The sequence below is a fragment of the Corvus hawaiiensis genome, chromosome 2, assembly GCF_020740725.1.
Source record: "Corvus hawaiiensis isolate bCorHaw1 chromosome 2, bCorHaw1.pri.cur, whole genome shotgun sequence".
NCBI lineage: Eukaryota > Metazoa > Chordata > Aves > Passeriformes > Corvidae > Corvus > Corvus hawaiiensis.
Window position 1 is genome coordinate 93,521,884 of NC_063214.1, and position 24,750 is coordinate 93,546,633.

The window sequence follows — 24,750 nt, forward strand, 5'->3', positions numbered from 1 at the left end:
GACTATTCAGCACTCATTGCATCAAAGAACACATGTCACAGAGATTTGCACAGAAATGCATTGATTAATTTTTAATGAATTATACCAGGAGAAGCTTCCTTGTATAAATTGCTGTGAGAATATCAGTGATAACCCGTGTTTGAATAAAGAGTTTCTGTATGTGTGGATTCTACAGCTACAGAGACACTGAGCAAAACTGAACTAAAAATTGTGCTACTCACCCTAATCTATCCAGTTCCTACCAACAGTAAAAGCAGAGTGGGGTGCACAGTAGTGCAGGTTTAAAAGACTATTTTATTCACTGGAAGTGTGCCCCGTAACTAGCAGAATGCTTTCCCACTGTCTTTGTTTTCACTTCAAGAGTGGATGTCACTCTTCAAAACAGGCCTTTGCTGAACATTGCCTGGTCTCAGCACAGCTTTTAACTTCTGTAACACACCCTACAAGCTTACACATTTTGTGACTGAATAGCGTTTTCTTTCATGGGACCAGTCAGCTGATGCACAGACTAAACAGGGCATCCTTCTGGACGAAAAGTGTGCTGTAAAATGTCATTGTATTTCAAGGTGTGTAGAGGAAAAAAATATTTCACTAATGATGTTAGGAAAACACCAGTTCTCCCTGACCCATGGAAAAGACAGGTAACTGACCGACTGTGGAGTAAGGCATGAAGCTCAGGTGCTACTGTCCATGTGTTTATAGACAAGTAGTCTTCAGACTTACAGCAGGCCTTTCACACTAGCTGTGGCTATTCTTATCTTTGTGCAGAATGTGTCAAGAGCCATACACACAAATAAACTTTCTTCAAATTATCACAAATGCACCTCTTTGAAAAGTGAACACAATCCAGAGTTTGGTGGATTTCCAGCATGCATGATTCCTTCCAAGAGTTTGAGACCACCCAGATTTCAACATGAAACAAAGGTATTATGAATTCTGAATTAACTTTGATTCAAGCTGATTTGATGAAAGGCATGCAGTACTGAATTATAGTAAATTATAATATACTAGTAAATCTATACGTGACCTTGGTTTCTACAAAATCAAAGGTATCAGGCACCCTCCTTAGACCATGCTATACAAAGCCTACTCATGTTATTCTAGTCCAATAGTGGTTTAGAACTGGGATCTAGACTGTTGAAATGCAAGGAAAGTGTGAACAACAATTCTTCTGTGCTTTTGATATTGAAATGATCTGGATAAAACCAGGGTGCTTATAGTTTCCTTATATAGAATCCTGTATTAAAGAAAATACATTTCTAAAATAGAGTGAACTGATTTTAAACCAGTTTTGTGCATTTAATATTTAGAGCAAGTGCCTGAAAAGCATTTTCTCTTTTAGTTCCTTGTCATACATGTTCAGGATTCATTATGTTACTTGGAGGCAACCAGGTGAATTTCCTCTGAATGTTATTTGTGCTGATCAAGGAATGCCAAAGAATAGTGAATTTTAATTTTAATTGATCTGACTGGAATGAGCTGCCACTCTTCTTTGCATATGAACATATTTCTGTATGGAGATTTTGGTTACATTTTGTGCTCAGAATAATTTAGGATTAAAGGAAGAATTGTGGATTCAAATACTGGAAGAGTTTTCTCACTAATATATATTTTATTCCTGTATCTAGCACTGCCATAAATCAGAGAGGGGATACCTTAGAGTGGCAACTGTAGAAAACAGAAGGAAAAAAGTCTCATTAAAATTTATGCATAGTAGGATATAGATTAAATTAAAAGCCAACAGGATCTCAATGCATTGCAATTGTCATTCCTGAATTAGCAGTTTCTCCTACCAGAAAAATATCTGCAGTAAGAAATTTGCCTTTTTTATTTTACTACTATTCTTCACATACAGTTTACTATAGTTTTAAAATAGACAAGCAAAGAAAGGAAGATTTATTTGACCTACCTGTAAGCCTTGAAATATGTATTTAGCACAGCTGTTCTTTTGTGTTTAAACTCATCACAAAAATGCAGCTTTAATGTAACCCACCATTGATCTGCAGTAAGTGGAAACAAAATCTCTCCTTAATTAGTATCATCCAATCACTTTTTTACATTTCTTCAGAACACACACTGTGAACTGTTTAATGGACTATTATTTAGAAGAGTGGTAAAGAGCTTGCAAAAAAAAAAGGCATATAGTGAAAATAAAAACTAGCAGTGTCAATGAAAAATGTGTTGCAAAATAATGGAAAAAAAGATGTTTCATTAAGATGGGCTTCACTGGCATTTTACTGTATAGATGAACACTGCTCCAATTACTGCCAACAATGGGGAAAGAGATAGAGAGATATAGATTCATTACTTTCAACACCCTTAACTGTCTACCACTGAATTCGCTTATCTGTTCCTTTTTCTACAGGACCTGCGTGGAGGGGGGAAGGAATAAACAAAGAACTGAGTAGAGTGAATGTGTCACAAATTACCACAAACACACTGTGACTCAATGCACTTTTCATTTCTCTCCTCATTAACTGTGTCTTGCTCAAAATGAGAGACTGGGTCTAAATATAATCAAGTCCCACAGATAACAATTGACTTGACTGCTGGGGCAGTCATCACCTTCTAGCTACTGGGAAATAAATTTAGAAATAAAATGAGTTAAAATAAAATTCACTCTGCTCTCTTTTCTGTGCTCAGATAATTTGAAGGCCATCAAGGCCTGCAGAAACAATCCATCTCTCTGTGAAAAGGAAAGCAGCCTGTGCCACTACCAATAAGGCATGTCTTTAGTGTTATCAAGAGTAAGTATAATTACACAGTGGAAAGGCCATCAAAGTGTCTTGGGCGCTGGTATTTTTTTCCTGAGGTCTTCATCAATAGTGCTGCCGGAGTGAAAAGAATAAGTGGGGGAGAAAAGGAAAAAAAATAATATCCTCCAGATTGGTGTGACTGACCTGCAATCTAGTAGAGCACATTATAATTTGAGAGCAGTAGGACAATTCAATAAAAATTTTGCTGTCTTCCACTTTAAATCAGGAAGGATTAATTTCAAGAATCTTTGTGGATGCTCTTGTGCTCTTGGTTTTGTCAGTACTGAAATTTCTTTTCGAAGAGGCTAAAGGACTTCCTGTTGCAGCGTACTTGCACTTGCCAAGGCTCTCTCCTTACCTCTAATAGAAATGCATTTCTGATAGGCAGATTTCTGGCTGACAAAGGAGAGGTAGGGCTATTTGTTTCTGTTGAACAGTCTCCCTAGTCTTGCACTTTTTATTTGGACAAAACACAAGTGAAGTGAATTGGTTCTCTGTATTTCTATCAAGAGGAGCCACACCCTGATGTACACATTTTAGTGGAATTCTGTTCAGTAAAATACATACACAATATGGCTGACACTGTTTCACAGGGTGGAAATTCAGAGTTATATGCCTGAGGCTTGGCCTGTGGTGCCTTACTCCGATTAGTAAATGTTGTTCTTGCAAGGAGTAACCCTGGGGAGGTACTATGGGGAGGACTCTGGGGAGGACTTTGCATGAACCAGTCACAGGAAGATCTGGATATATGTGTAGAGCTAATGCCAGCGGCTTGCTAGCTGATTATCTGATAATGAAAATACTTTTAAGAACAGAAAATAACCCAAAACCTAGTATTGACTTGTTTCTGGCAGTCTTCTGTTTAATAAAAACAATGTTAGTAACTGTGGTATAAGTCCTGAAAATAATCACCAAGTCTGACAATGAGAACCAATCATCTAAATATCTGTGTCCCCAGAAATCATGTTGTTCTTGGAACTTAATTTTTCTGTGGCTACTACATCTGGAAATCAGTGTCCAAAATGGTGGTAATTGTTTGCTCTAGGGCAAATTAGATCATTAAAAAGCTTTAACCAGTCAGAGGACATTTAAGTCTGCCTCAGTGGTTTGTTTCTACTGCTCACAACATGAATATATTTTCCAAACCTCAATTTTTATTAGATTTATTACAAGAAACAAGATTAATTGGGCTGTACTGCTTTGACAAAATTCTGGTTCTTAAATAATAATTATAAATTTCCTGGAGTCCAAAAGAACTGAAGTAGAGCAGATCCAGCAATGTGGCCAAACATAACAAATTGAGAGGAGCGAGGATAAAGAAGTATGACTGACAGAATGTAAATGTGAAATCTCCCTGATATATATTCCCCTAAAACTTCAAGTTTTTATTGGCTAACTGGCAAAGTAATTTCTTTTTCTTAGGTTTTATTTGGACACCAGTGTTGCCTGGAATTTGGGGGGAAAGGGTGTGAGGTCTTTTTCCAAAAAGCTCTGCGACTAGTCTCACTTATGACAGTGAGCCCTGAAGATTAAAGGGTCTGGCCTGCCCAGATCTAGCTGAACTGAGAGTCAACAGCACAGACTGAACTGCAAGTTCTGCTTCTGAGGAAACTGGGATGCACAACACTGGCAAAAGGTTGAACCTCTGCCTTTATTTAGCTGTTCCATTGCACTGTCTGAAAGGACACAGTAACTGGAACACGCTTACAGCATGTCAGCCGTATTCCTCTGGAATATGCCTTTATTGCTGTCACAGAAGTAGTAGAGATACAATGTCAGCGTAGCGCATAGACACTAAGTTAGTGATAAAGGAGGTGACTTCAGACAGTAGATGAATGGGAGCTGCGCCTGTACAGATCCCACAAAGGCTGCGTTAGTCTGTGTAGTTGCTCTTGTGACTGAGGTGTATATCTTAGTAGTCTGAGCCTGACTGGTTTCCAGCACATAAAACAAGCAAGCAGGATTAAATAATTTTATATTTTGTTGCAATGACCCTTCCAAAAAGTAGATTTGTATTTTCTAATCCATTTTTTCTAGTGTGTTGGAAGGCCATTTATGCCACAGAATTTTTGTTCTAGCAAGTAACTGAGACATAAATCCAGTTAATATCAGATGAAACTGGTTCAGACACAACAGAAAGAAACTCAATAAAAATAAGCTAAGTCTTTTTTACGTGTAATCATAACCTCTTAACAATAAAATTCATCACCCAAGTGATGAATTCTCTATCTTCTTGAATCAGAAATCTCTGATTCCCTGCTGGATTAGTGGGCACTAACAGAATCCTTCCATTTAGTGGTCTATTTGAGGTCCAATTAAACAAATAAGCAGTGAAAAGCAGTTCCAAAAATCGCATGGCTTCCTGCCACTGTCGCAGACAAGCACAATGTAGAGACACCTCTAATTTACCTGAGCTATGAAGGCATAGCAGATATCTAGGTTGCTGGGGCCTGTCTCTTCCAACCACTCCTCTGGAGAGTGTCTGAAATTGCCCTTCTCTATTTTTATTGCTGGCTAACATGGCTGTAACCTGTAAAACACGGTAGAGCTGTATTCAAAAAGTGGATGGCAGTGGGCTCCACTAGCATTCCCACTTTCCAATCACTGTGTCATGGTCATGAGTGAGAAAGTAGGCTAAATAGAGAAAAACAGTTTTAAACTGTGTAATTATTTTTCTCCATCTGTTTTAAATACCACTCTGCAGGTATTTAAAAGACATGTAGATATAATGTCTAAGAATATAGAGTAATGGTAGGCTTGGCAGTATTTGGTCAATGATTGGACTCTTATTTTAAAGGTCCTTTCCAACCTAAATTTTTCTATAACTCTATGTAACTGATACTCTTTCCAGTATTCATGTTTTCAAAGTTTTCCTGAAGTTTGGAATATACCAATACTTTACTTATGTTTGAGATTGTTTATTTACCCAAAGATCTGTTCTGGTCAGACGAGCAGCAGGAGGGTCATTTATGATCCATATACATCATTATGTTCCCAAGAATCCAGAAATCACTGAATATGGCTTCCAAACAAAGTTAAATAAAAACATAGGTATTTCTTCAAGCTCAGGATTCATAAATATAAATGGTCTGTATCATTTGCAGTTTTTCCATGGGAGTATTACTTGGCATAGCTTCGTGCTGTGCCAAATTTGTGGGTTTTTAGATTATTGCTTTTTAGAAAAATCTGGTTTTGGCACACACATACAAACACACAAATTGGAAAGGGAAATATTTACATTGTGATATTAAACTTGTTCACATCTTCAATGATGATTTATTAAAGAAAAGTATATGGCAAGCCACAGAATGGGGACATGTACCCTGGGTTTTACATTCCCTGTATGAAACAACCACAAAACTCATTTGAAAACAAATAGTACTATAAAGACTTAAAGAAAGAAAATGAAGCATTTGCATGTATAAAATACCTCATACAACACATCTTCATTCTGAAAGACTAAAGAGAACGAAATGTTTCTCCAAATAGCTTTTCAAAGGCATTATTTTTTATGGCCAGGATGTTTCTGTTTCTGTAGGCACCTATAATATGCTGTTGGATTACTTCATTGAGCGGCTGTTAGGTTAAGTACAATACTTTCAGTGTTGAAGTATTCAGTGGACAATGAAAGCTCAACACGAGAAAAAAAGTAAATAACGGGGAAGTTATAGGTGTTTTGTGGCAGTGTGGAGAAAGCAAAGAAAAATAAAGGACCAGACAATAAATTTGCTGCTTTTAGTTATGTTTTGTTATGGTATCCACTGATATGCAAAATTTGTTATTAAAGATCATATGATTTATGCTAGACAGTTTATGTTCATTTTATGATCAAATTCCTGTATAGATACAGACATCTGAAATACATATATATATATATATATATGTATGTTTCTGTTAGTTAAAATAAACCCTTTTCTGGCCAATGGAGATGAATTCATAGTCTTAAGTTGCAATTCATCTGACCTTCTTTGAGGACTTTGTGGCGCACAAGCTAAAATGGACGTCTGTTTTCTCTAAGAAAAGCCTAGTCTGAACAGCTCACATGTAGATACCTAAACGAAGAAGGATCCTGGTCCCACTGTCTGCTGCAATAGACAAAGCAGGCATGCTGTGAACGTAGATACAAAGCAAATAAGACATAAACCGAATATTGGACATTAGTAGGAAAAACAGAATTGCAGAAAGACTTGAATGTTAGGAAAGCTTCTGGCTGCTGAAAAATTATAGCATGTGTAAGTCTCCAGGCATGTCTGGTGCTCTCCAAAGCAAATGTTTCTCAGCATCTCTGAACAGTATTAGAAGGTCCCACTGTGAAACAATTAACAGCCTGGCTACAACACTCCCAGTTTTCCAGCCAGAATCTGAAGGAGAAGGACAATTATGAGGGGACAACTGTGGTTGTTGCCAGAAGAGTCACTAGGGCAGAAAACACCAACAAAATGATTAGTGTCCAGGCTGGCAGCAAGTAATAGTATAGTGTTACTGGTAGGGTGGAAGGGAAGAAAATTATGAAAGGCTTCTAAAACCTGCTAATTTATCTGGAATTAAACTGTCTTAACAGTGTGTGGCAGTTATTTTATTAGTTTAAAAAACTAAAATGTGAACAACTTGGTTTCATAGATAGCACTGATATAAAGTGATAGAAAAGGGAGTTATGAAAGGAAGAAATTTGAGTGCAGAATACAGTGCAGTAGTCTTTCAAGGTCAATGTAATTCTTCTTTCTAAACATGTTTGTTGCACAAAGAGGAATATGGATATCAGAGGTTTGTATTTCCATCTGTTTGCTTAAAACCAGGTCCGTGCTCCAGCATGAACAGGCAAAGCTCTGATGAGCTAGAAGTAGTTTGGTTCACAATGCACCCTATAGCAATGCCATAGTATGCTGATTTCCTTATGATAATTGTTAAGGGTTTTATAAGTTTTAATAGTCATCACATGGTCACAAGCTGATTTTATGAAAGTTTGTTCATTAGTCTCAGCAAAGCGCTGCAACACAAGTAAGAATTTCTAATTGAGTTTAGTAATAGGCTGAAAAGGTAGTTATCACACAAAGCAAATAAAAAGCAATGTAAAGAATTTTATTTTGTTTAGAATTGAAATCTGAGAGCAGTTTTATCCTGAGTCTTAAAGAAGCATATAGTAAGCATTTAAATAAGTGTACTCACGAACTGCTGAGATCAAAAGTTAACAGTGGCATTATTTGTGAAATATGAGTGACCTTTGTGAATCTGTTTCAAGGTTCAGGTAGTCTAGAATTGATTGAACTTACTCCAAGCATTTATGGACAGGGCTGAATAAGGGCAATAGGTGCCTTGGAATAAGACTTATCAGTTCCTAACTAGAAAAATGGCTCTGACAATACTGCCTCAGCTGGTAACTGAGCCCTGAGTTTTCTGGTTGGGTTCACCTTCAGACTCAGAAATCTAGGTTTATTTATCTAAATGCAAGTATGAGTATGCTAATGGCTAACCCTCTTTAACAGTATAAGCCAGGGTAGAGCTCAGATGTTCAGCCATATTCAGCTAAAGATGTCTAGGCATCCTAGAGTACCTAAGATATCTGCACAGGCTTGACAGATATAACAGAGGAGTTGAGGTCTACTGGACTAATAGCAACTGGCCAGGAAAGCTATCAAGGCACCTCAAATGCATCTGTCTAGGCAAAGAAACTGAGCTGTTAGTCAGCAAGGCTCAGTTAACCCAGTGTAAAGGAAACATCTCATTTGATAAACCAAAGATCTCTCTAGAGTCACCTGACTGTGTTGACTAGGCTTTGAATTAATATGGGGGAAGCCAGTGTCAGAGACTGAAATATTATCATTTATGACTTAAACATTTTCTTGAAGGACTTTTAAAACTGTATTACAAAAGCTGCAGAGAAGATGACCAAACCCTGAATGGGGCTCTGAGACAGCCCCAGGGCTATCAGCTGCCAGGCTCGAACAGACCCTCCACCAAAGGGTGAGGGGAGGAGAGGCTTTGGGTATCTGGGAAAAGCCTCTGGTCAGAGGCACAGAGACTGCCCATCCTCCACTGTGCAGAGCAGCCCAACTGAGGGGTCCTCACCGGGGAAGGGGGGGGGGAAGCTTATCCACAGCAGAAGGGGTGACATGGCCCATCACAAGGGCCCCCCTCAAAGGGGTCCCCAGACCCTCCACCAGAGATGATGCAACAGACCCTCAGTGTTGCAAGGGACAGTGTGTCAAGCTGGCCCCTGCAGGGGAGACACGTGGTCATTCCCACCTGGCCCGAAGTGTATATTAATCCACGGAATTCTGTACTCTCTGGCGTGTGGTGGTGCGGCGTGTGGCGGCATGGCGCAGCGTGTGGTAGCGTGTGGTGGCATGTGGTGGAGCATGGCAGCGTGTGGTGGCATGGCACAGCGTGTGGTGGCATGTGGTGGTATGTGGTGGCGTGTGGCAGTGTGTGGTGGCATGTGGTGGAGTGTGGCAGTGTGTAGTGGCGTGTGGCAGTGTGTGGTGGCGTGTGGCGGTGTGTGGCACCATGGCTCAGCGTGTGGCAGCATGTGGTGGCATGTGGTGGAGTGTGGCAGCGTGTGGTGGCATGTGGTGGAGTGTGGCGGCGTGTGGTGGCATGGCCACGGTGGCAACAGGGGACCCTCACCACGAGCAGACCAGATGGAGGGGAGCAACGAGACGTCGTTGGGACCCTTGGATGGGTGATCTGCTTCCACCTAACCCCTGTCACCTCTCCCTGTCCCCTCAGCCCCCCACGCACACTTCTTTTTCTATTTCTTTCTTTCTTTCTTTCTTTTCTCTTCCTTCTCTTTGCCTCTTTTACTATTAAATAAAATACATCAATTTTTTGGCATCAACATCTAACCTCGTTTGGTTTTAATCTCGTTTCTGGGAATATTTTGAACCCTCTAAGTTCCTTCTGGTTTATGCACAGAGACAGCTTTCTTTGCTTTTCTGGGTTTAAACTGGATCATAACAGCCAGTCTTCCACCTCACACGCAGACAGATACTTTTAGATATCTAAACGCAGGTCTCTGGATGTGGAACTGAACCAGACCTTGAAGATCTATAAGATCAGACTTTATGTTTTCTTAGAAACAGCTTAGTAAATTAGCAGGACAGAAAAAGTCTAAAACCTATGTGTGCCAAAACCTTACCAAGACGAGATATTCTTTCAGCATCGTCTGATGAGCTAACTCTCACAGTCCCACTCAGAATGCCTGTGGAATGGGACCCAGTATGCAGTGACAGTTGGCTTTGTTCAAAGAAGAGTTGAAGAAAAATATGTGCTGCTACTACTACCACCACTACCACTACTACTACTCCTCCTCCTCTTTCCCTTTGTATAATGTACAAGAATGGTCACAGCATTCATCCAGGGTATGGAAGGACTGGGATCAACACAAAACTTCTGTAAAAAATAGAGTTAGTTTATCTTATCACAGATATCAGGTTTGATTTCTGATTTATAGCAGGGAACAGCTGTGGGATTTTGGTACCCAAATCCTTCACGTTACCACCCTTACAAGAGTGTGCACTCATGACTTCTTAACATAAAAGGGTTTACCAAAGCTTACACAAGAATGTGCCTGGCTTTTTTGTAGAGTTTGGACTGGGAAAGGTTTTAACCTGGCCTGAGAAAATTTCCAACTCTTGGGTTCTATAGCATGAATATATCCAATGCAGGTCCAAAACTCTGAAAGCTACATGTGTTTTCACTAGCTTGTGAAGCCACCAGATTTTAATGACCCACTATTTTGTCAAGGACCTCTTCAGTCTTTCTTTCTTCAGACTGTATGAATCACTTACCTGCCAAAAGCAATCAGGACAATGTTGTGGCTAAATGTGCCACGTGCTGCACATGATATTAACAATAACACTTGTAACTATGACAAGAGCTTTATACCCAGACTATAAACTGAGAGTATCTGGTGAACCGTTTACAATATTTTTTTGTGTTACTGCCTTTTTAATTATGTAATTCAGCAAATGAAAACAATGCCACATTTCCATAAAAAGTAGACATATACACATTGATAATCTACAAAGGCCTAATTAATTCAGTATCTCTAGGGTATGTCATAATTTACAGGTGTAAAATTATGAGGAATTACCTTGTTAAAGTCTTTTGAATCTGACTACAGGTGTTCTAGCAGTGCTCCAGTAAGAGAGTTATTCAAATCCCATTCCCATTTCTGGTGGAATTTTTATCATTTGTGTGGCTATGTTTTGCCAACAAAAAATGAGAAAAGACAAGACTCTGTTCACATTCATCTGTGGGGATTCAGCAATTAAATCAATTTGATTAACCAAAGACCCATTCTGCTGTGTATTTACATACTGTAATTACGAATTGGCAAATAGCAGGAAAAGTGGGAGCGTGGGATAGCGTGTTTTTATATCAGTTGTTCCAATACAACGCCTGTAATACTTCTAAATAAGCAGTCAGATCTATTCACTGTCTCAGCACTCCAAGCGGGTCGGATGAAGCAGTATTTTTAATGGGATTTGGGCTGTCTGACATTTCACGTTCTTTTATATGTAACAAATACTTAAAAGCCAGTACTACAAGTCCTGAGAATTGTTCTGTCCCATCGTTTTTAGTCTATATTTTCTTCTTCTCTACCACCAATGTCCGTTTATTTCAGACTTGCCAAACATCCAGGTTTGATCAAATCACTTTGATTTCCAGAGTGTTTGATTGAGCTCAGATTGCAGCTTGGTCTACTGAAAATTGAGTAATGTCTATGTTGAAGGTGGCTGTGAGGAGACAAACTGACAGGTTAAATCAACAAGGACTGCAGTCTGGAAGCTCAGCTGCCAGGCTCTGACTGGGTGGCCTCACATGTGCTTGCAGTCCAAGCTAAGGAAGGAGCATTTTAGGGCGCCAAGGGAACATAACTACTCCGTAGACTGAACAGCCTTGTGGCACCTCAGGCACCTGCAAGGGTCAGACTCCACGTCTTCACATATGGATACAAATGTATGGAGCACTTCAATTTCCTCCCAGCTACTTGGTTATTGATCTAGTGTAACTGCTGAGAGAGAAGGAAAATCTGGACTGATGAAGTACTACCATACACATCCGTGCAAATGACCGATAAAGCTGCATCATGCCAAAACACAGGAGTCTTGATTAACACATAGCCCCTAGTGATTGAAACAGCTCTGTCTTTATCATAGAAGACAGTCTCTTTGTTCAACTCTGTATTGCAATAAAAATCAACCCCGGTTTGAACAGATAGTACTAGCACTGATATTAACGTAGAATTTTGTATCACCCAAATAAAAAGGTGGCAATTCCCAGGGATTTTTGCATATAGTCCATTTTCAACAGCTGTTCATAATATACAGTATGTTTACTTAAATATATATATTATTTAATTATTCTACTATTTAGGTACCCTATGAATTTATGTATGTGTCTGGATTCAAGATAAAAATCACAGTATCTATTTTGATTTTAAAAGGTTCCAGAGAAACCACCACATCTTTTTCAATAGGTAATTTTCATTTACTCTTAAAAATCAGAGATTATTTTTAGTTTGTATTTATGTAGCTTCAGTTCCTTCTTATTATGCCTTTATCTACTAGATTAAAGACTCCATTACAAGAAATAATGCAGGTAATTTTAGACTGTTGTCATGTCATTTCTTAACCTTTTTATGTAAAGGAAACAGATTTACCCATTTACTATAAGGTAGGTTTTCCAGGCCTCAGATAATTTCTTTTTTCAATCTTTGTCAGTTTAACAACAACCTTTTTTTGTAATGAAGGTGAAAGGTCTGGGCACAAACCGTTCTCAGAATCTCCACTTCCCACTGATGATTCATCTGGAAGTCCTCGCTCCAAGTGCAGAGCAGGCACCTTTTTTCTGAAAAACTGGGCTTGTGCCAGACTTTGTTAAGTTACCATTTATGTCATTCAAATGGACCTGCTGCCCAGCATGCTAATGTAAGTGACTGCTAACATTAGCATCCACTTATCATGTAACATGTCATTTTTGTATCTTCTATTCAGTTTACAAGAAATAATTCCAGAAATTTATAGAAAATATTGGAGTGCCTGAAACCTCTGAACTGAAAATTTCCCATTTCCTCTTACTTGAATATTATATTCTGATAGTTGGCCTTGTATGAAATATTTACTTTTTACCTTGGTTACCAAAGCAACTTAATGCACACCTGTGAGAGATCTGGAAACAAGCAGTAGACTTATCTTCTTATCTTTTTTATTCCTCCATTTTTCTTTCATTGACATTTTTTTCTGCCCTGTGAGTTCACAAGGGACTTATGATTGTACACAGGTATTGCAACCTTTATACAGTGTAGGCATAAGTTTACTCACAGAACTACACAAAATCCTTGACAGAAAAGATGTTATTTTCCAGAGCAGGGAAGTGGGAAGGAAAATCATTACACAGTGTCTTACATAAAGGTGTCTTTCTGAAGTCTGATCTTTCTGTAGAGTTAGCAAAGAAACTCAGCCTTCTATTTCTGAAATGTTGTAAGGTGGTTCATTTTAGGAACTGAAAGAAAAAAAACATCTGCCAAATATTCAATGGGAACAATATTCCTCTGGTTTAAAGGGGGCAAGATTGCTAGAAAGTACATCTATACCACTTGGCATTCCTAGGTAAAATAAGTGATGATCCCAGGCTTGTAGACGCCCTGTTTGCTAACACATCAGATTAGTGTTCAGGTTTGGTATGTTACAAACACTAAATCTGTCTGCACTGTTGCAGTCAGGTGTTGAGTTCTGTTTGAGATGTGGTTGAAGAATTTGCCACTTACCTGTCTTTCCCATCTGCAAGTGAACTCCACCAGATTCCCTTTGTCTTTGAGCAGATAGGAAGCTCTTCCACTGCCATTTATAAAATTTGAGGGAGCTAGGAAAGCTATTCCTTAAGATCTCAACTGTAATTACTATCTCACAATAAAGACCTGATAATTAGCTCCATTCATTCTAGTTCTCCACCCTCTCTTTTTAGGCATAAAGCTCGGGCTATTGACAGGAGCTTATCGAACCTCCTGTATCACACACTTCTACGGTACAGCCTCTTGGTTGTGGGTGTAAAATATTTCAGGGCTTTAACAATTACCGAATCACACAATAACAGGATGGCAGAGATTGGCAGGAATTTCTGGAGACCATCTGGTGCAGCCCCCTGCCGAAGCAGGGCTATCTAGAGCTGGTTGCCCAGGACCCTGTCCAGATGGCTTTTGGGTATGTCCAAACTGGGAGAATCCACAAGCTCCTTGGGTATGTTTGCAGACACTTTCCCAGTGAGTTCTTCATGAATCTGCCAGCTGAATGTCAGTTAATGGGTCACCAATGCCTCTTCCCTGAGGATATACATAGAATGGCCTTTGTCCTGGTTCACTCCTTTGTGTGCCTGCTAGAGGGCTGAGGACAGCCTTGTCTTTGAAGGTATGAAGTCCACGGAAACTAAGTATTTTTCCCCCTAAGTTTTACTTGGTCCTGTACAAGGAAAGATCTTTGTTACAAGCCATTTCTTAAAAAGCTGTAAATACTTCCAGGATGATAGAATCTCAGTAATTTTCCCACTCTGTATTTCAGTGAAAGGGTAACCTAATTTTCCTCTGGGCATGCTCGTGTCTAGGTCACTATTCACCCTTAAGCCTACAACAATGGCAATAAGACCACTGTACGAATTTCTGATATTCCCAACAGTTTTTAGGATGTACTAGTGCCCTTTTATTGGAATTCAGCTCCAAAAATGTACTGTACAGAATCTAGTACAATAAGACAGGACCATAACTTGAAATTATGTAAATACTCAAAAGTAATTCAGGTAGGAGTAAAAAGCCTTAATTTGCTTATATTCAGAAAAAGGCAGGCAAGGACTGCTGGATTCAGAGAGTAAGACATGTGGTTAATGCTCTGATTTTTGTTTTTCAATCTTTTCCTAAAAATAATATATATATTCAATTTGTGGAGTTAGAAACACTATATTTGGTTTTTTCTCTGCAGATAATAATATCATATGAACTTCTAGAAAGACCTCAACTACTAGACAGAAGTGAGTGTAAAGATGAAACAATACATCAAGTGTAAAAATATACAGAAATGACTGAAAAAAATCCCAAACAAACAGAAAAGCAGGGTTCATGCCTACAACACTCTTCTTCAATTTTTCTGTTATATGCAGTAATTTAAACAAAACATATTGAACACTTAACTTTGAAAAAAATGAGCTTTGTGATTAAAATGTCTTTTTTATCAGAAGATTATCTGGGTCACTACAGTAAAAAGTGCATCAGCAAGAAGGAGTATTTGCTGTGTTGATAGTCCTCTGAGCATCTTCAATGAATGCCTGACTGGAGAATGAGAAACTGTTCTCTTGCCAGTTTTCAGTAACCATATGTTGTGTGTCTCCTGAATACTGACTGCAGAGAGGTGTTTTGGATCTTCTAGACACCAGTGAAAGAAAATATTTCTAGTTTCAAAAGAAAAAAAGAGAAGAGAGTAGACCTTTTTGGTCATGTTTAATTGCTCTGTTACCAGCAAAACATGTTGGATACTGAATTTAGCGTCTTCTTGTATCCTTGGTAAAAATCAATATTTTTAAAGTTAATGTCTCTTCTATGATAGTCAGATAAGAATTTTATTACAGTTGCAGCACTTCTGTGTGTCTTGGATGTCTTGAATAGGTGTTTTGTCCTATATCCCAATCATACTCACATGGTTTTTTTATGTGGGTTGGTGTGCTTGCCCTGATGTATCTGCTCCAGCTGGTCTTGCAATTCAGTGGATAATCAATGAGGACAAGTCCCAAAATCTTTTAATTCCTTTTGTCAGAGTGGTTGAAAACATGTATTTTAACATCCCATTTTATTATTAATTTCCACTGAATAAAACAAAAAATTTCGGGTGCCTCCAGTCTTGGGAAATAAAAAAAAAATTCTAAAAGCCTGCAACAGATACTCTTTTTATTGTAATTGCTGACTTCTGAGAAGTTACTCTGATTGGATTTGATCAGGTATTAGAACAGATCTCACATTAAAATGTAGGGGTTAGAATTTTCTGTGCATGAAGCTCATTTTATCACACTGGTGGCATCCCCAAATGGCAGTAATCAAGTGGTGTGAAATAACTAAAACCATAGCTGTAGCTTGTGGATCAGAAGATATAGAACTAACTTCAAATGGTTCAAAATCAGGACAAGCTAACATCTGTTGTAATCCTTTACTGAAACTGCTACTTTTCACTGGAGAAAAATGGCACAGGTTTATGCTCATGTCCCTCTAACTTTCACTTTTAAGAAAATAATTATTTGAAGTAAGTAATATATTTAGATATGTTTGTGTTTGTTAAAGTCCTGTGGATGAGATATGTAGAGTGGTCTCTCTTCTTTCTATTAAGTTGTCCAGATGTCTCCTCTGACGACTTGGTTCTCTCTTTTGGACTTTGAATGTTAAAGTTCTCATACCATCCTAATTACTTAGTGCTAGAAAATACAGTTAAATGTAAAAAGGTAAGAAAGATAGTCATAACTTGCTTATTTACAATGTAAGAGATCTCTTAACAGATGCTGTCTAAGAAAGTTTAGCACAGTGAGAGATATATTAAAGGGGGCTATGGCCCCCTTATTCTAGGGGCTATGGCAGTAAAAAAAAAAAGTAGAAAAGAGTGTTTTAATATTTATGTCAGAGAAATACAGAGTAAAAGCTAATTTGTGAATGTACATTATTTTTTTAGAATACCAGGACAGCATATTTTCTGTTCACTGAAATATGTTCATGAGTAAGGGGTACACAATAATCTAGGCACCACAGCTGTGGAAGGACATCTTAGCTGTAATCATTCAAAGCATATATTTGGCTCTATTTCTTTAGGTGATGAATCTCCTAACCTCACTGCCAAACAGTAGCATAGCTACTTTTAAACTGAAAAGACAGAGTGAGACTTCTGAAAAAGAAACTCCTGCTTTGGGCTCTGGAAGTCCAACATCATTGTTGCCAAAGCAGCAAGTGCTGACACTGAAAATGGCACTGCATCCACATGGTCGTTGAAGAAATTTGCAAGGTTAAAAATTATGTTAGATGGAATTTTCACACTGGGGATTAAAAGCCACATATTTGAATCAGTAAAAAAGTTTTTCACATCACTTTCATAAAGCAGAGAGAATGGACAGTGGTACAACTCACCACAGTAAAATTCCTCCAGCCTGAGACTTCCTATCTAGCCCAAAGTGAAGTTTTTGTCCTATTGCTTCACTCTGTGTCCTCTGCTTGGAGGAATACTGTGATTTTGGTAAGATAAAGGACCAGTCTTAGCTTTCTACTGCCCTTTTGTACTTCCTGCATGATTCCATGAACATAGGATGGTAGCCAGCTGGCAGAGTCTTAAACAGTCTTGAAATAACAGGCTAGAGAAAACCAAAAGTGCCTGCAACACAGCATGAAAAATACAGGCTCTGCTGCTGAGCTAGTTAAAAAAAGATGAAAATCCAAGTCAAAACGGACCACAGGAGAATGAAAAGTCACAAAAATTACTCCAGTGTTGTGAAGCTGAGTTTCCTAAATTCTCTCTGTAGCCAGAAGAGTCCCCTAAGGTGCAGTTCAGAGCAGGTATTTGAGTAGCTATGAATCTCTCTTTAGAGGAGAGTGGGTTCTCAAGGAGGAGCTTAGGAAAGTGAAAGATTGGGTTTACTTGCTAAAGGTGAAGTGTTTGTGAACGCTTTCATTCAATGTGTTTCCTGGGTGTGGAATCCCTACCTTGTGTGCTGCATGACACAGTTTTAATTTGGGCTCCAATACAGAGCAGACAAAATGATTTCCCATTGGGGACATGTGGGACTGGGACATGGGCTGTAGCACATCATTATTTTGCCTTTATACAGAAACCAGGTTTGAGCTGTGACTAAATTGGCTTACCCCACCGCATCACCCCCAGCCCCCAGCTCCCCCTACCCCAACCCTACAAGACCTACTTTTCTGGTGTACCCCAACAGGCCTGGTAGCCACAGATATCCTCCATAACGCCATGTCCTACTCTGTATAACACACTCTTGGCACAAGAGTACAAAAAACATTGTGAAAAGGCTCGAAACAATCCACTTCCTAAAATGCATGCAGCTTAGAGAAGGCTATGGCTAAGGTACAGAAAAGTATGGCCTAAGGCTTGAGAGAAGGAAGGGCTCCAGGCAACATTTCTATACCTGTGGCTTTGCCCTTGGGAAGATCTCTCAGCCTTACGCCAAAATGACCAAGCATGTGCATTAAAAGAAAACTAGTTTTCTGAATCCATGTTTGTATGTAAGGCAGCCAGCCTCCCCAGCACGTATAAACTTTATTTGGAGCTGTGTGGGAACACCACCTGCTCACACTGCTCCAAGAAATTCCACTTAGAACATTCATAAGCAGCTGGGATGTGAATATTTGATTCATCTCATCAGAAGCTGAAATTAGGATTGAAAACATAGATCATGCATTCTACTAACATTCCAAGAAAATATTTATTTCTTAATATTTTTTGTTCATTGAAATATCACAAACTGCTTATCATTTCAAGCTTGTTTATGCTATGGGTTTATGTGGTTTATATTAAACTTTGTAAATTACTTTAAGCTGGCAAATTTGCCATGATTCAAGCCAGTTGACCTGCAGCTAAAATACAAAGCTGGAATCAATTGATTCCATTGTGACCATCAGCTGTACAGCACATAATGCTCTACAGCATGGTGGGCATGGGAAGCAATTGCCTAGGCTTTATAGCTGTATTAGTTGTCTACTCCTGTAATTTTAGAAAGCATAATGTTACAAAGAAAATTCCACATGCTCCAGGAGGGAGTAGAGTGAGGACTCTGCAAATGATAGCTCTAAGTCCACTGAATACGGTGGCCGGACTTGTGGCACATTTTTCTTTATATATGTATAAGGGAAGCAAGATTCAACACACAGCAAATTTTCCTCAGCTGCAAAGAGCTAGAAAGCCTGAGGCTTCTTTTGATGTCTCTCAGTCCTTGAAAAATTTTGTTCTTGTGCTGTTCTAAATCCTTTTATCTTTTTCTAGTTGTGCTATATACCTTGCACTATTACTTATTTTCTAGTCATAAATTAAAGGGCTGACTGTAGGAATGATCTTTGGAACCATTTTACTGAAATATCCGATCAGGCAGGGATGGATTCCCATTCCTCTACGTGGGAAAATTTATTTTATTCCTACTTGGATGTTATAAAATATAATATATATTTATATTTTATAAATATAAATACAGAATAAATATAATATAAATTTATATATATATATATGCATATCTATCTATATATAATATTTTATTATAATACCTCCTAAAACTACTAGCTGTATATTTGGACACACAGCTAGTTTTGGACCAAAAGGGTTTGTTAGTTTTTTTGAAGTGGCAATAGCAAGTAGAAAATTCAGATCATGAAAGCACAAAAACCCCTTCTTTAATAGTTCATCTGAGCAGGTCAAGCTGCTGTTGTGAAACCAGATTCTCTCCAAAAATATTCGTTTACTAATTCCTGTGTGGATAAGTATTGTTGATTTGAGTATCTCATTAGAGTGCGTGCCTCGAAACTGTTACTTCTTCTCACTGGTTGAGAAATGCAGAAAAAGAGAAATTAATTTGAGGTTTCTACCTCACCCTTTTTTACTTGCATGTCTTGCTCCATGTGCCTATGTATAAAAATTACCACCCAGAACATCCAGGCAAGAGCTAGAATGGCAACGTGACTTTTAGCCAAAATCAAATTTTTGAGTAATCTATTCTACAAAACAGGCAATGTTGACAATGCCAGGTCATTTGTTTACCTTGCTATTAGCTGAGACATTCAGCTTCTTGCATAAATGGTTTCTATCTTACATACTCAGATCAATCTTATACAACACCATCACCCTGTTCTGGGCACCTTTCATAGTCCCCTTGCAATACTTCACTACCATTTACTCTACAATGTACTTCCTGTTTCCTTTGAGCCAAAGTGTCATTTTTCACATTTTATTTGTGGGACACTAAACAGAGGGACATGCCAATTCCTGAAAAATGTCAGTGGTGTAGCAGGGATTGCTTGTTGCTCCATGTGCCCTAATCTTCTTAGTGTCTATGAAAGGGTAAAGGGTGGAGGTTCTCAAAACTGTCCATGCTTTTGCATAGAAGAGAAGGAGCCTTTTATGATTATATACCTGCCCTGCCCTGCTTTTTGGAGTTGTTTTTCCATGGCATTCCCAGAGGGAAGGTGGTGGAGATGAATTGTATAACACAAACTATAAACTAGAGGCCTGGACACTTGGACAACTTCATGCCTACCTTCTGGAATTTCTCTTGTGCCCATGTATCTTCAGTTCCCTGTTTGCATACGGCAGTAACTAATACCATAGCTTGACCTTCTGTAATATAATTAAAATCATCTTCACAGACTCAGAGCTCTTGCAGTGTTTAAGAACTCTTTGGCATTGGATACTTCTAAAAACACTTAAATATCTTAAAAAAACCAACAACAAAGAACCCAGTAACTTCCCTCCTGGATAATGATCAGTAAATTGTGACTGTTATTAAAACAGCATAAATCCATCAAGAGTTGGAAGCTGTCAGATCTCCTCCAGCCAGAATTTGGATGTGGGTTCCAGGCCTCCTATATGGCAAGACTGCATGTGTAGTGTGTGAGCATGCACTTCGTGATCTCTTTAATCAAGAGAAAAATGGATCATGTAATAGCAGAGTTTTGAGAAAAAATGCAAATTGCTGTGCATTGCAATGAAATGTTTCCCCTTAGGATTAGAGTGCCTTGTAAGACTCTTCAGCATGAGCTGGAGCTGATATATGACGATTTTGCTTGCATAAAGGCAGACAGGTTAGAGCTCAGCTGGGCCAACCATAGGGTCTAGTTCTTCAGCACTTAATCAGGCAAAGCACCTGCAGAAGTCAGAGAGGTTTGCCCCTTAATGAGAATTACCCAGCTAAATCTCCCTCTGCAGGGCTGGCAGTGTAATCCTGCTGCAGGAAAATGATACATAGGGGTCCCCTAATAAAAGTCTTAATTTGCTTTGACCACTGCTAGCATTTTAGGTCCACAATGGCCTTGGAAGTTATCAGTTGTGCTTTGTTGGCCGGCACATTACATTCAGATATAATTCCTCTTCAGAGCTCTCTGCTTAAACCCACTCACTTCCCTTCTGTTGCAGGCAGTCTTTCTTCTACCTCTGTAACTCCTGTGGGGATGAAAGGGTCTGGAACTGCCTGCCTCTTCCTTTTTTTCTTCCTATGGAAATGATAATAGGCAAAAATATGTAATACTTATTTACAAAGAAAGATTAAGTCATGCTACAAATTAAAGAGAAATATATATTAAAAAATACAATTAAGGACTTGGACATTTGATCAAAGGTACTGCATGGCAAAAAGAGTTAATGTGGCAGTTCAAGAACAGTAGCTTCATGAGCTCTCTCAGCCTTCAACATAGGTGAGAAAATGTGTTCTTGATCAGCCCCAAGTGAAAAAGCCTTACCTTAAGTTTCATTATTTCACATTCTCCTTATATTTCAAACATGATATTGCCATTGTTCAGCTGAAAGTTGGTAAAAAATCAGTACCTGACCACAAGGCTGATACACATAAATGGGAACAGTGTGAAGAACACTGTTGAGAGCACCTTGTATGGCTTGTAAGTGAGAATATATTAGTTCAGATCTCCCAAATGTTTTTCTTCTGCTTTAATTTTCTGTTCTGCTAAGCCATCACTGAGATATCTTACTGGTTCAGAAAAAAAAGAGCAGTGAGTAAGATAGACGATCTGTTAAAGCAAAGGCTGCATTTTTAACAGCTATAACAACAGAACTAGGGGAAGCAATAACTAAGTAGTTCATCCCTTCACAAATCTGTCAGGACACACTCTCTACAGCTGCCAAAACAATGGCAGTAATGCAGAGAGTTGTTTAATATTGTTAAGTCTGAAATACAGATGCAACAAACAATTATCAATATTAGTACATAATCCTACCTAGCTAGGCCTCTGGAAAATCTGCTTTTATCAGATTTCCTCCACTGACACCACTAACACCAATTGATAATGTGGAGGAAGTCTTTTCCAGCCTACTAAAAATGAGCTAGCCAGAATGCAATGCAAATAGAGGACTCCTGGAGGAAGAAACAAACTCGATGCCAGTAAGTAAACTGAGACGAAGTATGAGCAAAGCAAAGCAAACAGCACTGACTGATCTGTGAAAACCAGTAAGACCTCCAAGAATTGCTTGAGCTCCACCCAGATGTGATGCTGCTCACATTAAAGAAGAAGTATTTCTCCATTCCTTCCTGTGACTGCCATGTGCCAGGTCATCCAGCCCGCATGCTGTTTGGCACAGGATGCCTACTCCTCTCAAGTAAGTGACAACAGTCTTTATAGAGACATTAGGACTTCTTTGGACAGTTAGTTTTATACAGGAGTACTTTAAAAATAGCAAATAAAGCTAGCCACAAACGTCAATTAAGTAGCACTTGGCATACTTTTAATTCCTTTGCAATAAAGTGGGCGGCATAGAAATATTTCTAGTGTTTATCACAGAGATTTCAAAGTGGACACAGAATTTTAATTCATGAGTGTAATGATTCAGAAAGAAATACATTTACCTGTGTTGACTTTAAAAGAAGTGTTCAGAAAAGCAAGACTTCTCTTGTTCATGGGGAAGGAAGACCAGTTGTCAGGGCTCCAAATTTAGGGATCACTCCTCACATCTATTGCTCTGCTGTCAAAAACTTGGATTTATTTTGCAAGCACAGACTGTATTAGCAAATAAAGATGCTAAGCTTAACTCCAATGAATTTTTATCCCTCTTTATCCTGTCCCCCTTTACATGAAAATCCTTGCTCCTGCTTGCTGAAGTTCACCTGCATGTTTCCAAACACTGGAAATGCAGAGGAAACTAAAAAAGGGATTTAACAGCAACAGCAACAACAACAACAACAACAACAAAAAAGGTAATCTTATATATAAAAATTGTTTTATGTCTGTAATTATAATGCTGATTTCCTGAGTTCTTTCTTGAGGATACTCTATTGCCTGCAGGGGTCACTATGACTTCCTTGGGCCTCTACTACGACTGAAATTAAAAAAAAAAAACAAAAAACAACATAAAATTATCTAAATATAAGAAAACAGCTTTCTTTCTTGGTTTTTTTTTTTTTTTTTTTTTTTAATTATTATAAAATTACTATCCCACCCTCAGAGCTTGTTTTCAGGACTTTGACAAATTAAAGTAATACTTTTTCTCTGATGTTTTGGTGTATGAGGCAACTACATGATTTACCAGCAGTCCTAAAATTTGGCCCTCTCCACTTACCCCATGCTTTGCCTGTGGTTTTCAACAAAGAGGTCTTCAGTGTGTTTCAAAGTAATCCTGAAGAGAAATATCTGAATAATCTAGGGGATGCCCAAAGCCTCTGCCTTCCCCCCCGCTCTGGCACTTGTGCAAGCAGTGCCTGTCAGTCCTCTGCAGACTGATTGCATATGTTACCTTCCCGTACGCTGGCCCTCCTTCCACTACTTTTGTGCAGTAATAGTACAATAACTTTCCTGTACAGTGACTCTCTGTATCCATAAAAAGAAGGGGTTGGGTTTTTTTCTGAAGATCGCATCCCAAAGTCTTTGCTCAGCCTTTACCCTTGTAAAATCTCATTCAAATCAATGGATATTTGCATGAGAAAGCAATCATTTAAAATTAGACCTGAGTGAAATAGGGCCTGGTGAAGGAAAGGGGGAGGTAGTGGTGGGGGGTAATAGGTACTTTCATTTCATGCAGCACAACATTTGATGGGGTTTATTATGATTTGTTCAATCAGATTATTTAAATTTTTAGATTATTTGCCTGTTGAGGCAAATTGGACTCTTAAGAATTTTGTTATATGTTTTGTACTTTCTTGAGACTCTGCTTGCAAGACCAATATCTTTTGTTAATAAAATAGAAATAAAATCAAGATAAACACAATCAAGCAGGATAGATCATTCAGCCAGAAAACAAACAGATACGATTCAATTACCCGCTCCGGGCCAACACAGTTCTCTGTTTTCAAAGGTGCTGGACATTTGGCTTGACAATGAATGATCCAGCTGTTGAGAATGTACCAGTAAGGACTGAATCAAAAATGTAGGAGGGTGAGGGGTAGAAAGGAGAGAGAGGTAAAAAAAAAAAAAGAAGCCTAAAAGTTTACATCCAACACTCTCTGCTACCTCATGAATGTTTATTTGTTGTTCAAAGGTGCAAGCACCCAATATTTACCACTGACATTTAACAAGAGGTAATAACTCAATGATGCCCTCATCATATTCTGCAAGTGACAAGGGATGACAATGAAAACAATTTATGTAGGGACCAAAGAAGTCCGTGCTGTAGCCCTTTTTCTGGTTGAAGATCATGTATTTTATTCCTTACCCACATAACACTTCCTGTTTATGCTTTATGCTGATGGAGTGAATTTCATCCTTCATAATTTTGCCTACCCTTGCTCAAGTCACTTAGGAAGCCTTTATGTAGATTTTACACTTAATTAACATAACCTCATCAGACTTGGTATTTTCTGGAATTTACATGGACTGGATGTCGTAAGGAACCCTGGCTTCAGACGAAGTCGTAAGGGTTGCTTTGCTGAGAAAGAAAAATATTGTACACAGCAAAAAGGCGAAGAAAAACTTGGATTAGAAGATGGATTTAGTGGGTTAAGAAGTCACAGAACTTTGACAAATCACAACTTTACTAATACAAATAAGAACCCTGAGCTGCATTTGAATTCACATCACACCACACCTGGTAAGAATTAGTCTAGCACAGCATCATCAATCATAGTGTGGTTGTCAGTTTTGACATCCTTTAAGTCTATGTTGTATGCTTAATGACTACATTACAGAAAATGTAAACAGACACCAAACATACAGGTATGCCCTATATTTTTTTAAAAGTTGCTGTATATTTAAAAATAAAAATAAAACAGCACCATCAGTGCTTTATATAGAATAAGTAATCTGTAAAATAAGCTG